Raw genomic sequence first — 14,229 nt, 5'->3', positions numbered from 1 at the left:
TTATGTCCAGCCCTTCTCGCTGCTACTGAATAATCAACCGCACGCTGCCTCTGGCTTTCTGTCACGTAGCAGAGACGGTCGTCTTCCATGTCTGATCCTCCTGAGACCAAGTGGTCTAATTAACCATCACAGGCACATGCACAGACGTACTCGCTCGCAGAGCTGTGCAATGGCTCCTTTTCAGAGCCTCCTGTTTAACCTTAGCAATTCTCTCTGAGCTAAAATTATGATTCTTCATTAGGATACTAAACAGTATTATTTATGAAAACTTGTTTGCATGTTGACTTTAACTTATGATATTATGACAAGACTAAGGAGTCATTTAAGATAAGTTCCTTGCTTCTTGATCCCTTTTCAGATAAAATGTAGAATTCTGTTAGTTTTGAAAATTCAGCCTCTTGAGCTTTAATCTGCCAGGGATTAACATCTCTAGTTTAACTTGACCGGGTTCAAATGGAGTCTTGGGTATGAAAGACATCCAGTATTAGATCTATTTGAAAAGTTGTTTATGATATCGCTCTGTTACGCTTAGCTAATATGGCTTATTGAAGAGGTTTGTTTCTCTCCTTTTGAATGGAACTAAAACGGTTTTGGGTCTTTTCCCTCAAGTTTTCTGCTTATCATCTCTTGTCTCTCGATCATAGTTAATGGGAACGGAAACATGTTTTTAAACCACAGTAACTGCCCAGTGTTAAACACATAATGACATGCAATAGATTGTTGAAGAGTATAAAGTAAAAGAAACAATGATTTTAATGGAACACGACTCAATGGCAATGTCATTTACTTAATCATATTTAGTTACTTTAACACAATTGTTTAAGTCGTACCCTCTTAACTAAATGCCAAAAATGGTTGCATAATTTTTTTCAACAGCTATTGTTTAATTGAGTCTTTTTTGCTTGTTTGCAAAATAAAGAAAACAGACACACAGCCCAAATAGCCTGTTTAGTATCTTTGATTTAATTTGGTAAGCCAATATCCTCTGTTCATTTCACATTAGCTATCCCTCCTTTTGAAGTGAACATTAATTTACAATCCCTGTGAAATGGCAGATTATTGAGTGATTTATATAAAAGTTCTAAAGGTGAATCTTTATAACATTTATATACTGTGAACTGTGTTCAGACACACACGGAGATAAACTTCCCCTGCTGATAATCAAATACAACATTCAGCCCATTTAATGGTGTGCTCTGGCAAAAGGAGCATTATGCCACATTTCCATGCACATACTATTCTTCCAAAGATGTTTAATTTTTCTAAAAAATGTTTCTTATTTTTCTTCTAAGAATAAAGAGTGTTTATAGTTGTTTTTCTTATATCGTCTTATAAGGGTTCTTTTAGTAATAAGCTTTTATTAGTTCCTATCTGTGGTGTATATGTGAAATCCTACCTGGGTGTCTCAACAAAATTTGGGTAAAAATTTTAATTGATTTTTTTTTTATTATTATTACTATTTTCATTAGATTTATCTTATTAAACATTGTTTTTTCATTGTAGTTGATAATTTACAATTGCAGCTGTATTTTCCTCTTTGACCTAACTGCACATGCTAGCACTCACTTTTATCATTGTAGCCTCATGTTAAGGTTTAAAAACACTCAGACATTCGCCTCTGTAGCGAGTCATCCTCTACTCTTCAGCAGCAGCATCTAAAGGCATCGCTATAGGAGAACCTCTCAGGGTCCTTTTACACCAACAACTTTGGTGACGTTTTCCAAAATGTGTTTGGGGGTGGGGTTACATTTCCATATGGGGTGATTTGCTCTTTAATATTGATTTTACTTTGAATTTTTACAATGTAACTTAAACCACCTGTTAATGAGCCAGTCTATTCCTTAATATAATTTATTTCACATGGAAACTGTTTTCTTTACTAAAGAATACAAAATTAAGAAACTTTAGATTAGAGCGCGTCTAACTCTGTCCAACAATCTGCAGGACCTACCTATGTTACGACTGGAATGAGACGTGTGCAAGATTAGGCTGGAGAACTAGGCAGCCAAGTGCAGCAGGTTGCATAACAAGTGCTAATTTGGTTAGCTGAATCTGATGATGGCTGTAATTCTCCAGCACTATGCAACAAAACTGAAGTGTAGGGAGTGATCTCACAGGCTGCAGTTGGATGTAACAAGCTTTTGCAGAGCAAACAGGGGCCCATGCCAGAACTAATTCAGATATTCCCAAATGACATAGGCCATCAACACGGTGGGCAAAATCCGTTCTAGTATAATGTTATCGCTGGTGGTGTAAACTGCAAACTGAAGTCTGTAAAATAATATATATATATCTTTTTATTATTGTTATTTTTTATGATTTAGATTAATTAGTGAGCGGAGAGCTCTCCTGTTCCCCAGATGTTGTCACAAATTCCTTAAGTCTGTCAAAGCTTGGTTTGTTGTTTCGTTTCTGCATCTCATATTTGTGGTTGGAGGGTGGGTGCGGTGATGCATTTGATAATGCAGAATGGCTGTGGAAAAAAATAATAAAAAAAAAAAGAGTCTTGCAGCGAAAAGAAATCCAATCTATGACATGTTAGCTTTATTATCAAAGCCGGAGAAACAGTTTAAAGAGGCGACATCTCAAAAAAAGTCTAAGGCGGATTATATTGTGATTTTAAAACTGATTGATTGCCAAATCTATGCCAGGAATGTGGATTCATTTTATCTTTCAGAAATGTATCCAAACTAATGTTATGTTTGGTACAAACTGTGCATTGAAAATGGATTTCACATATTTTTGTCACCCAGAGCAACTCAAAACATTTATATATGTATATTAACAACAGCAAGTTAATCTGTTATAATGGCCCAGTGTGAATCCTGAGAGTCAGAGATCAGATCTAAACATTAATAATTACTGCCATCTTCCATCCAATCTGATGGAACTGGAGCTATTTTGCAAAGAAGAAGGGGAGGAAATCTCATCAGTCTGTCACTGTGCAAAGCTGGTAGAGGTGACCTACATCTAAACTGTATGGACAGATGGTTCTGCAACACAGAACAGACACATAATTAATGTGTTGGTCAATCACATACAAATTAGAGAACTACTGAAAGATGTGGGTGGGAAGTTTCAGGGGCCGTGAATACCTTTACAGGTCAATGTGTGCATTATGATTTAGTGTTCATAAATGGGATTCTGATCGGAACTTGCATGTTTCAGGTACTGTATGTGACTGCACTCTAAAGGAGCCCTGAGCTCAGCGGAGCTACGCATGTCCGTGTTACCATAGAACTGCTTGGTTACAGAAATTAATCACAGTCAGGAAGTAGGCCGTCTCTCTGCATGGCCCTCGTTGACTCCACGGCTCCCTTGTGCTCTTCCATCAACCCTTGCCTGCACTGTAGTTTCCTTACCACAGTGTCGAATATGCAAATAATTAACAGTCGAACACTCCACAGCAGGCTCCAGTATATACCTGCAGCTTTGCCTGTGCAGGATAAACTTTGTCTTGTGTTGAATGTGGTATATTTTGTGAAATAAGTGCAGATGGTAAGGACATGCACATTTTCAGGTGGATTCTACAAAAAGAAAAAAAAGACAACTTGTTTTTTTTTCATAAAACATAAGTTATAATAGAAGTAGTTTACAAAAACCCTAACTATCAACCTTCTCCCATGTTGATTACACACCTCAAACCTTTCAAATAAATCTTTTAAATAGGAATGATGATCAAACATGTCCTGTTTATATTTTTTAATGTAGATTAAAGTGAGTTTTTAAATCTTTGAAGTAGAAATATACTCTCATTGTAGTTTGAATTTTCTGCATTGCTTCAGATTGATATTATCCTGCTACATTAAATTTGTTTTTGCTTTTATCCATAATTTCTGTCTGAAGTAGACAATAAAAACGTCCTCCTAAAATTAATGATCAATCCTAGGCACATGGGTTCCTTGTGCCATCGAGCATACAGGGTAGCCATTTGTGCTTGCGTGTGCAATTTGTGAAGTTTGCACAGCAGTTGGGAAGAGATCAGCTGTCTGTCCCTCCTACACAGACACACGAATGAACCCACACAGACAACCTAAAAAGACGTGCAGCAGTGGCAGGTGTGTGCTGAAGTTTTCAGTTGTTTGAGTTCTCCATGTTCGAAGTAACTGCAAAGGCAGCAGTCCCACTTGCACAGGACCAAACCATCTGGATCAAGTCGTGTATGAAATAAGAAGAGGAGCCAGCAGATACTTTGGATTTTGGACCCAAAAAAAAACAACTTTTTCGATTATAACTAATATTAGACTGAAGACTAAGATAGGCTGAGATTGATATATGTTTTCTGATGTGATCAAGCAATAAATGGCCGTTATTAGCGGTTATTAGTCCCATAGAATGGCTTCAGAATATACTTCCTCTACCCTCTAGTAGGTTTCCAATGGCCGATTATATACAGCTTATCGTTGCTAATAGCCACTTTGGCTATGTCTGAAACCTTAGTTTCACTTTCTATTTACCTACTTCATACTTTATTAAAGGCCTAACTTCTTGCAAAAAGAAAAAAAATGCATTTAAAAGCTTTACTTTGAGTGAATTCCATATTATTCAGTCGCATGGACTTAATGTGGTGTTCAAAAACATCTTAGTTGACAGGATATGATATTTTTCGACATGAGCGACATGTCAATCAACTAATTTTTTTAACAATAGATAAAGAACTGCTAAAATTAGGTTCAGATTATGCATAAATACATTAATTCTGCAGCTAAAAAAGGAACTACTTTAGGGTTAGAATTACGATTCCACTGAGCCTAGGAGGCTAAATCTGAAGCCATTCTATGGGACTGATAACTGCTAATAACATCCATTTAATTAGGATGATAACATCCGAAGCGTCTGAGATTGAGTTAAGTTATAAAGCACCAAATTAGATTTAAAAACTTGAATGGTACCTTTTAAATATTTTTCCTTTTACATGTTCTCAATTGGATTTAAATATTGACTGTTTTTACTTTATATGAATATGTTTTGTCCATTGCAACTCGAGCATTTAGTTGAGGATTGTTGTCTTGCTGGAATGTTTATTCCTATGCTTGTTTTTTTCCACAACTTTTCTAAAAATTAGTGTTCGTTGAGCCTCTGCCTAAAATGTAAGTTTCTGTTAAGTCTTATTAGTCATATTAGAACCAAAGTGGGATGATGCAGCCAAAAACCTTTTCAATTACACCACGTTGATAAGATGGAGCCAATTAATTCCATTTTGCGTTAAAACGGTGGACTTATTTCACACTCTGGGTGCTACGTTTACATTTAACCTTATCCTCTGGCTTCTACTGTAAGTTTATGACCTACAGATATCTTCAAAGATTTGCAATACTGTGTGAAATGTTTAAGGATTGAGAGACTCTAACTTTGCTTTAAAGTTTAAAATGTTCTCTCTGTCTGCTGTGTGGCTTAATCTTCATCATTCTGCCTGTTAAAAAAAAAAAAATCCATAATATTTAAGAGACCTTCTCAGAAAAGTTGGACTTAAATTCACAGGGTGATTTTTTGTATTGATGAGGTGAATTCTAAAGGCATTTGTTTGTGCTCTGCAGTGTTAAATACAAAACAATTCAGCACTTTTACTTAAAAGTTATAAGAATGATCAATTTTCTTCCTACTTCACAACAATGCCCTACTATGTATTAGTTTGTCACACAAAATCCCAGCAGGATGCTGAAAACAGTGGATTTTGAAAAGCAGCTCTGCTAAATTTACTGCCAAAAAAAAATAATAGAAAAAATGTCTGAAATGCCAATGAAAACTGTTTTGCTATTAGTAAGTTATTTTAAAAAGGTTGAGGAGAAGATGTGATTCACAGGAAAAACATGCAACATTTCCTGAAAAGGTGAGGTTCTAAACAGATTATATAAGGTGAGGCAGAGGAGTCTACCTGTTCACACCCAGTGGACAGGTACACTCCTCTGGTGTTTTTGTTTAGGAAACAGCAACATGATACCCGATCCCAGACTCGACAGTCGCAACGCAACTCTCAATTTCATGAAAACAAGGATCAGCAACTATGCACTGATTAAAGAGATTCAAACAGCTTTTCCTTCAGCTTCAGCTGTTCAAATAGAAAAGGCACAATCTCTTTCTCATAAACGTGAACCCCATAACCAGTGGGAACTCTCTGAACCTGGAACAGCACCACACTGGTACAGGTCAAACCCATGGTGTGAAAAATGTCTGAACGCGCCCCAGCTCATCCTCTTAGGCTGCTGTCGTTATCTGGGAAAAGCTCCAGGTTTCTGTGTTACTGCTGGCTCGAGTTAGACTTCCACAATAACCAGTGGGGGATGATTAGGGTGATATTCAGCTCAACTATTTCATTATAAAAGCTCAGCATAGTATTTATCAAGCACCTATCCACACATTTGACCCGGGGTGTGGTTGTTGGATGTACTTGTAGATCATAAATCAGTTAAAAATCTTTATTTAAATAAAAAAAAAATTCAAAATACTAGGATTCTCTCCTATTATAAACATTAAACTTTGCTTATTTAAAAAAAAAAACTCTGATCTTTATGTAAAGACTATTTACTGTTTTAAAGAAGGTGACATTACTACTTTGCATATTCATTAACCACAACAACCAAAACCCCCTTCTCAAGTTGTCTGGGTCCACCTATTGTTGCCAGACAGGTTTTGACCCAGTCATTTGTTTTGTGGTGAATGTCAACTGAATGTTGTTAGTGCATTATCTAAGTAAAACAGGTTGTGTTCTCAGATTGACTATTGTTGTTCTGTTTTAGTGTCTGCAGTGGCAAACGTTGAATGAACAGATGGACAAATGCTCTAAAAGCTACACTATATATTATGAATTTTTTTATCAACAAAAATAATCAAACAAGCCAATGCATAGTACTGCATAGTTGTTTTACCGCAGGAAATATATTTAAAGGATATTGTAACTGTACAGAATCTTTTAAAGGGATTTGGTGGGTCAGTTTTTATCCAGGGGCGGACCTAGAAAAATATTTATGGGGTGGCAAGAGGGGGGCAGGAATTTTTTAGGGGTGGCAAGATATGGCATTTGTTTACACTGAATTTAATCACAGTTATCACAGCTTGGTGAGAATAGTATGTACAGTACTAGTGTTTCATGTGAAACAGTTCATATTAATAATACATCGTACAATGGGATCTTACTTAATAGGAGATAGAAGAATGATAACACTACTTCTAGAGGGGCCTTATGACAGGAAAGGTATTAAGGTGAGACACAGGTGTTGAGTCGCAGATGTGTGAGATTGACTGTCAGAGAGGCAGCTTTGCAGCATTTGCACAAGAAGAAACTATAGAAAGAAAAAGTTCCCCATCAGAGATCTATGGACTGAGCTGTACTAAAGTGAGCAGAACTACACAGTAGAAATAAATGGGTCAAGGCACCAAACAAGGTTCCAGACATCTATGTATTGTTTGCTCTGAACACACATTTACCCCATTTGTTCCTCAGTAACTTGACATACAGCAGTTACGGCAACATGAAAGGGACATTTCATGCATGTAGATCTGCTGTAGATAGAGCTGTATATGGAGGACCAACTCTGCCATATTTAAAAATAAATAGAGAAATAAATAAATGCTCAATAAATAAATAAGCATACAATTAATTGCCACCAAAAATACAACCAACAAATAAATGTAATTAGAAATTATATTATAATGGCAGGCAGAAATGTTAAAAGGGCAGGCAGAAAGAAATAGCGGCGAAGAAATAACTAGGGTAAAAAAAATACAAAGGAAGAATAAAACAGACAAAAATATGATAACATGCACATAAATAAATACTTAAAAATATAAGTAATTAAAAAATGAAGTTGAAGATAATAAATGACAAAAAAATAAATAGGGTACATATTAAAAAGGCAAAGAAATAAAAAGAGTTATATACCTTTATGACTAGCTGTATAATTTAATTTCTACTTACATTTATTTGTTGTTTGTATTTTTGGTGGCAATTAATTGTATGCTTATATATTTATTGAGCATTTATTTATTTCTGTATTTATTTTTAAATAAGCCAGAGTTGGTCCTCCATACTGCTGTATCAACAAATCAACAAAAAGGCAGGTTCTGTATGTTACATCAAAATCTCCACAAATCTGAAATAAAGCAACATAAAAATACATTTTGCTTGTGAGAAGGTTCATACAGGTCATTTCTGGATAATTTCATATATATACAAAAAAGAAACAACAACACTGCTTCATATTAAGCAGGATTCACACCAGTATCACATTTTTAACTTTTAACCCTTTTGGTTTTATTAAAGGAAATATCAGATTTTCTCAGGTCCTAAAACAAAATGTAGCAGCTCTGTAAAGGCTCACCAGAGAGCAGAACAGAAAGTTGACATGACTATAACAGCTGAATGCAGTTATTTCCATGTTGCTCAGCAAAACGCTTCACTAATTTATCTAGATCCAATGCCTTTGTGTGTTTTGATTTGAGTTCAACCAAACTTGATCGTCTCTTTTCTGTCATAGTTGACCGCAAATATGTCTTAATGAGCCTGAGACGTCAGGCCTAACTAACATCATAGATAGAGAAATAACGTTCTGCAACCTGATTTTTATCATCTGTAAATCAGCATTGCAGCTATGCTAGCAACATTGTGCTTTCATTATGATTTCATTTCTCGATAGAGAGTTAAACAGTTTTTACCTGTTTCATCCTGTGTCTCCTCTCCCCATCACCCCTGGCTCCCTCGCTTTGCCCCGCTCGGTTTTCAAAACAATCAGTCTCAGTCGCTCTCGCGTCATCTCGTGCTGCATTCACTGCAGTCCAACATTGGAAATTAGCGTTCGTAATTCTCAAATGATCCATAATTTATAAGCCTCGCCACCCCTACCACCAACTGGGGTGGCAGCAGGGGTGGCAAGGCTGTCATTTAGGGTGGCATTTGCCACCCTATGCCACCCCAGTAGATCCGCCTATGTTTTTATCTATACAGCACTTTAGACCAGTATCTGTAAGCATTGCTTGTTCACCGGTACCATCGCTACTGTTCGGTAATCCAACTCTTGACAAGGTAGTGGATTTAGTGGTAGTTTTCAGGCAGGTGGAAACTATAGCCTTCATGAATATTTTCAGCACCTTTCCTGGTATTTCATCCAGTCCTGTTGTTTTGCTAAAGTTGATGGCAAACGGGGCTTCCAGCACCTGATGCTGTTAGATTATGGGGGCCAGTTATGTCTTATGGCATCAGCTGTGTGTCTTCTGCCAATCTTTTGCCTCTTCCAAGAGAAGATGTTAAGCTGGTCTGGTAAAGACGTTTTTTAGTCACCATTGCACTGGATACCTTTCCGCGTGGAGCAGAGTTTAGATTTTGGGAGCAAATCTTTAGCTTCATTAGTGCATCGGATCCTTGGTGCCTTGTGGTGTGTGATAATAAACGCAGATTTAACAAACTCAGATTCAAATCCACAAGTCTAAATTAATCTAATGATGGGAATTTTGACTTTTTGGTTTCTCAACGGCTGCTATCAATTAGTTCAATCAACTCCAAGTAGAACCACTCAGAGTTTAGCAAGTATGTAATAACTATGAAAAGCCATTATTAGTGGAGCACCGAGTGACCATGACAACAGGCACTGCATGAAAAGTGAGATTTTCGTCCCCGTAAACCCCCGTAAACTCCCGCAGATCTGCCTGATTTTCGTCAGTTTCCGACAATTTGCAACCAGTGCTTGTCCGCGTTTGTCGTGCCACAAATTGTCGGAAACGGACTTTGACGTATGTGGAGAGCGATCAGCTGTACTAATGGCCCTAATTAGCATATGAATGCAGCAAACCCGCGCAGCTGGCCAGGTCTGGCTTGAATAACCTTCTCAGTATTGGCTGAAACCACTATTCTCAAACAAGTGAAATCGCTCGTGATTGGCAGCAAAACCACACGTGGCCACGCCAGGCTTTAATTTTCTTACTGAGTATTGGACGGAACCACTTCTTTTTAAACAAGTAAAGTCGCTCGTGATTGGTTAGCATATATATATATATATTTACATATAAATTTACATATATATATTTATTCATATATATATATATATATATATATATATATATATATATATTTATTCATTCATATATTTATTCATTCATATATTTATTCATTCATATGGTGTGTATTTATGTTATCCTACACTACTACACAATTATTATGCTACCATCAAGGACGTGAATGAATTTATACAGGAAATGAACATTTGCCAGGAAGCTGTTTATGCAAAGAAAGGGCTTTATTGAAACACACACAACTATATACAACGCGTATCCAAACACATGCGTTTCTAAAAATTAAAAGTCCGTGAACGGTCCGTTTGCTTCCTCGGGGTTGGAGGTAGCTGGCAGCATTCCCTCCGAGGCAGGTCCGATGTGCAGACGCCTACTGTGCGCGGCCCTGTACTTCGGCATCGCTTCTAACCGGGACTGCAGCTTAACACAGAGTTCAGTGAGATCCGGCCTATGAAGTGGCGGCGACCGTACAATCCATCCAGAGACACCGCCGACGAAGGCGGACTTCCAGAGTTCCACTTCCTCATCTGCTAGCACACTCTGCCTCGCTTTCAGCAGCTGAAAAAAAAAACCAATGAATCAGCGCACTGCGTATGGACACAACACATCTATTAATGCACCTGAAAAATAGTCACCAAATAAAGTCTTACCCTCTTTCTTCTGGCCCGACTCCGAGCAGATTGCCTCCGCACGCAGCGTGTTGGCTGGCTGCGTATATCTGAAGCTCCTGCGTACCGTCTGAAAATACGTCTTACAGGCAGCTGGAAAACAATTAAATGAGAGTGGTATGAATAAAAAATCAAACGCAAGTCACAGTAACAAGGAAGGAGAAAACATTAAAACAAGTCACTTACACACAATGTCGTCTTTATCAACATTGTGCAAATCTGGACTTGCTAATATGGCTCCGAGCAAATAGGAGGTCACCGCCTCATTGTGAGGCGACAGTAGTCTGTGAAAACAAAATGTAAAGCTTTGATCAGTATCTATCCGTATCCATTGCCTTTTACCGCAGAATGAAAGCATATTCTTTAAATCTTACCCTTGCTCCGGTTCATAGCGCCTGCAATTAGTCTCCGAGTTGTGAAGACGGCGTACTGCTTCCTGTGAATCACAAAAAATACACTTTAATAAAGCTTGTTCTTGCAAGGCTACTATTAGCGGTAGCTTAGGCTAGGCTGCTTTTAACCGTAGCTTAGGCTAGGCTGCTTTTAGCTTAGCAGGCAGTAATCGAACATATATTTACCGCTAGCATCTCTTCTTTGAGTTCGTCTTGTTCGATGCAGAGTCGCCATCGCGTCCAAGAGGAGTTTTACCCCGAAATCCAGACGCTCCAGACCGCCTGCACAAAGCAAAGCATACATCCTCCACTGTGGCTGCACACCGCGCCGCTCTGAGTTTCTTGGAGATCGTAAAGAGCATGCGCGAGATGAACCAGGGTTTCCGCGGATCAATAAAAATCATAAAAAAATCATTCATTTTTTTTAAATCAAGGCCTTAATTGGCACTAAAATTATTTAAATATGTTTATCGAAGTATTTATAATTCTTTAATAAAAAATGCTTATAAAAACAATTTCGTCAGATATATTATATCGCTCCAGGCGGAGAAAAAGCTAGAGGATATATATATACGTATATATGTGTGTGTGTGTGTTTACATACATACAGGAGTCATGGAACTATGCTTGCAGCTCCTTCATATTTCATGTACACTAATAACTTGTGTACATGGTTCTTGTTGATGGCATTAAAATCATTTCAAATAGCATTAAATTAGAGTCACTCATTCCTGTATGAACCCTGTGAGCGCTTAATTTAATATGACATATAAAAAAAATCCCACCATCATCCAGCATATGTTCAGTTTCTGCCCAAATATATATTTATATTTTTGTAGATTTTTGTAACGGGGATAAGGATAATTCAAAACTGCTTTTTTTGAATGAACTTGCTCTCTTCTCCCAAACTCAGCATCTCTTTTCATTCCTGTAATAAGAAGTTTCTTTTGAATGGATTTGATTAAAGTTTAAGTCCCTCGGTATAAAATAAATATTTTGATGGAGATGAGAAATCTGCTTCCTCGTTGGTGAATAACCAATAGTTTGGATCCAATCATTTAAATAAACGGTGTTAGTTTTTTTTTTTATATATAAGAATTGTGCTATCATTTCCAGTCACCGATCTGTTGCTGCTATATTTTAATTTGACGAACCGGAATTTGTCGATGCTCTTTTTCCTGTTTGGTGCGATTGCAATTGCGGATCTTGACCTGGCCGGACCTTATGACCACAGTGTACCAATCTTCTGATGGTTACTTCCAACAGGATAATGCGCCATGTTATAAAGTGAATCATCTCAGACTCATTTCTTGAAACTTTTCCACTTAAGTTATTGTGAATTGAGCATATTGACAGACAACATTTTATTTTTTATCTTAAATGCAATTTTTTTTTTTTTTAATAATTACTGCTCTAAATGTATTGCTCTGTCAGCTAAAGATCTGTTTTGGTCTCTATACTTTAATTAAATAAATCAATTCAAGCTAAAATGTAAGAGGCTATACTGAGCCTGATCTCTTTGTATCAGAGATTTCTTACCTTTTAGAAAAATGTCACTTGGAGTAAAACCCCCCCTGCAACCCTGATTTGCATTTGTATAGCTCACAGCATGTTCATTTACATGTTAAAGCCTCCCCTAGAATTCCATGGGGGGGAGGCATGGGGGGAACACTGCCTAACAAAGTCCACGTCAATTTCTGACAATTTAGGGGAGTTTTCGGCGAAGCCTGCAAATTGTCGTAAACTGCCGCTAACCTGAAGTTCCACGACAATCTACAGTGCAGCATATTGACGAAAATCCCACTTTTCATGCAGTGAGGCAACAAGAAGTGCCTATTTCATCCCACTGGAACCAGAGATTTTAATGAAAAAGTAAAAAAAGGAGATGTGTTTAAAAGACAGAAACGGCCCTATAGCTGCAAAAAAGAGGAAGATGGCGAAGGAGAAGATTGTGGCTCGATTTAATGCATACGTTTATATGAAGTGGGCTATGGCAGGCCGATTTTACATTTATTCTCTCTCTAACTCTCCTCTCTGTTTTTCCATTTGTAGATCACTAACATAAGAATCTTCCTGATAAAAATTACACTTCTAGATAGAACTGTAAAAATATATTTTCTAAATCACATTTTTGTAGCAGCAACTGAATTTTATAAAGTAAAAAATACAAAATTATATCGGTAAAAATAAAGTTTTATATATTTAGAAATGTTTATACCTTTTAATTGGCCATTCTGACATTTATCAGCTTGACTGAATGTGTATTTATGATATCTGAAATACCTTTTTTCATAGTTAAAATAATACAAATGCTGACCACTAATATTAGGAATATGGAGATCTGAAATTAATTTCTAGACATCCAGAATGTTTATTCTAGATGCAGAGAATGTCATTTTGTTTGAAATGGTAATTTAGACAAAGAAGATATTATGGAAACATATTCAGAAAAACTAGTACATATCAGGATGTATGTTGTGTTGCAGGATTATTTTTTGAATGGTAGTGGATCAGTGTATCTTTATGTGAAATCTTCTGTCAGCAGGTGAAAATTAAGTCTCAAAACATTGTTTTTATATATAGAACCTGTGCATCATCCCATGGGTCCATCCTAATGTTGATTCAGTCTTCTTTTACATGGTAAATACTAAGTGGCTGTTTGAAGCCGCACTTCAGGTGTTATCGTCCCAATAAATGGTTGTTATTAGAGGTTATCCGGCCCATAGAATGGCTTCAGATTGTGCCAGTAGGCTCATTAGATTTTTATCATTGAGTGAATCCTAATCCTTACCCTAAAGGAATTCCTTTTTCCTGTGAAATTAATGAATCTATTTATGTGTAATCTGAAAATTATTTTAGTGGTTCTTCATGTACTTTAAATATAACTGAATAAAATTAAAATGATCCCCATCATGCTCATATTAAACAAACCAAAAACAAATATATTTTGGTATAAAAAAAAAATTAATATATATATATATATATATATATATATATATTAATTTTTTTTTTTTGTGCACATGAATACGACAAAAATCATACTAAATCAGGAAATAAAACGACATGATTGGCTGAGAGCGGAGACAGGATTTTACTACGGTGACTGAAACAGATGTTGAGTAAAATCTCTTTGTGAAACGGAAAAGTCAAAGTTTCCCTGTTTTCAG

The 14,229-nt window shown here is 36.7% G+C and overlaps 1 protein-coding gene across 1 annotated transcript in view; it reads left to right on the top strand.

The window, feature by feature from the left end:
* LOC119788869 (nuclear receptor coactivator 2-like) overlaps positions 1–14,229 on the top strand; it is a 76,507-nt gene that overhangs the window by 12,385 nt on the left and 49,893 nt on the right. The gene's annotated exons all lie outside the window — the stretch shown is intronic.

Source organism: Cyprinodon tularosa, unplaced genomic scaffold, assembly GCF_016077235.1.
Source record: "Cyprinodon tularosa strain WSP-4 unplaced genomic scaffold, ASM1607723v1 ctg329, whole genome shotgun sequence".
Taxonomy (NCBI): Eukaryota; Metazoa; Chordata; class Actinopteri; order Cyprinodontiformes; family Cyprinodontidae; genus Cyprinodon; species Cyprinodon tularosa.
This window is presented reverse-complemented; position numbering and strand designations above follow the sequence as displayed.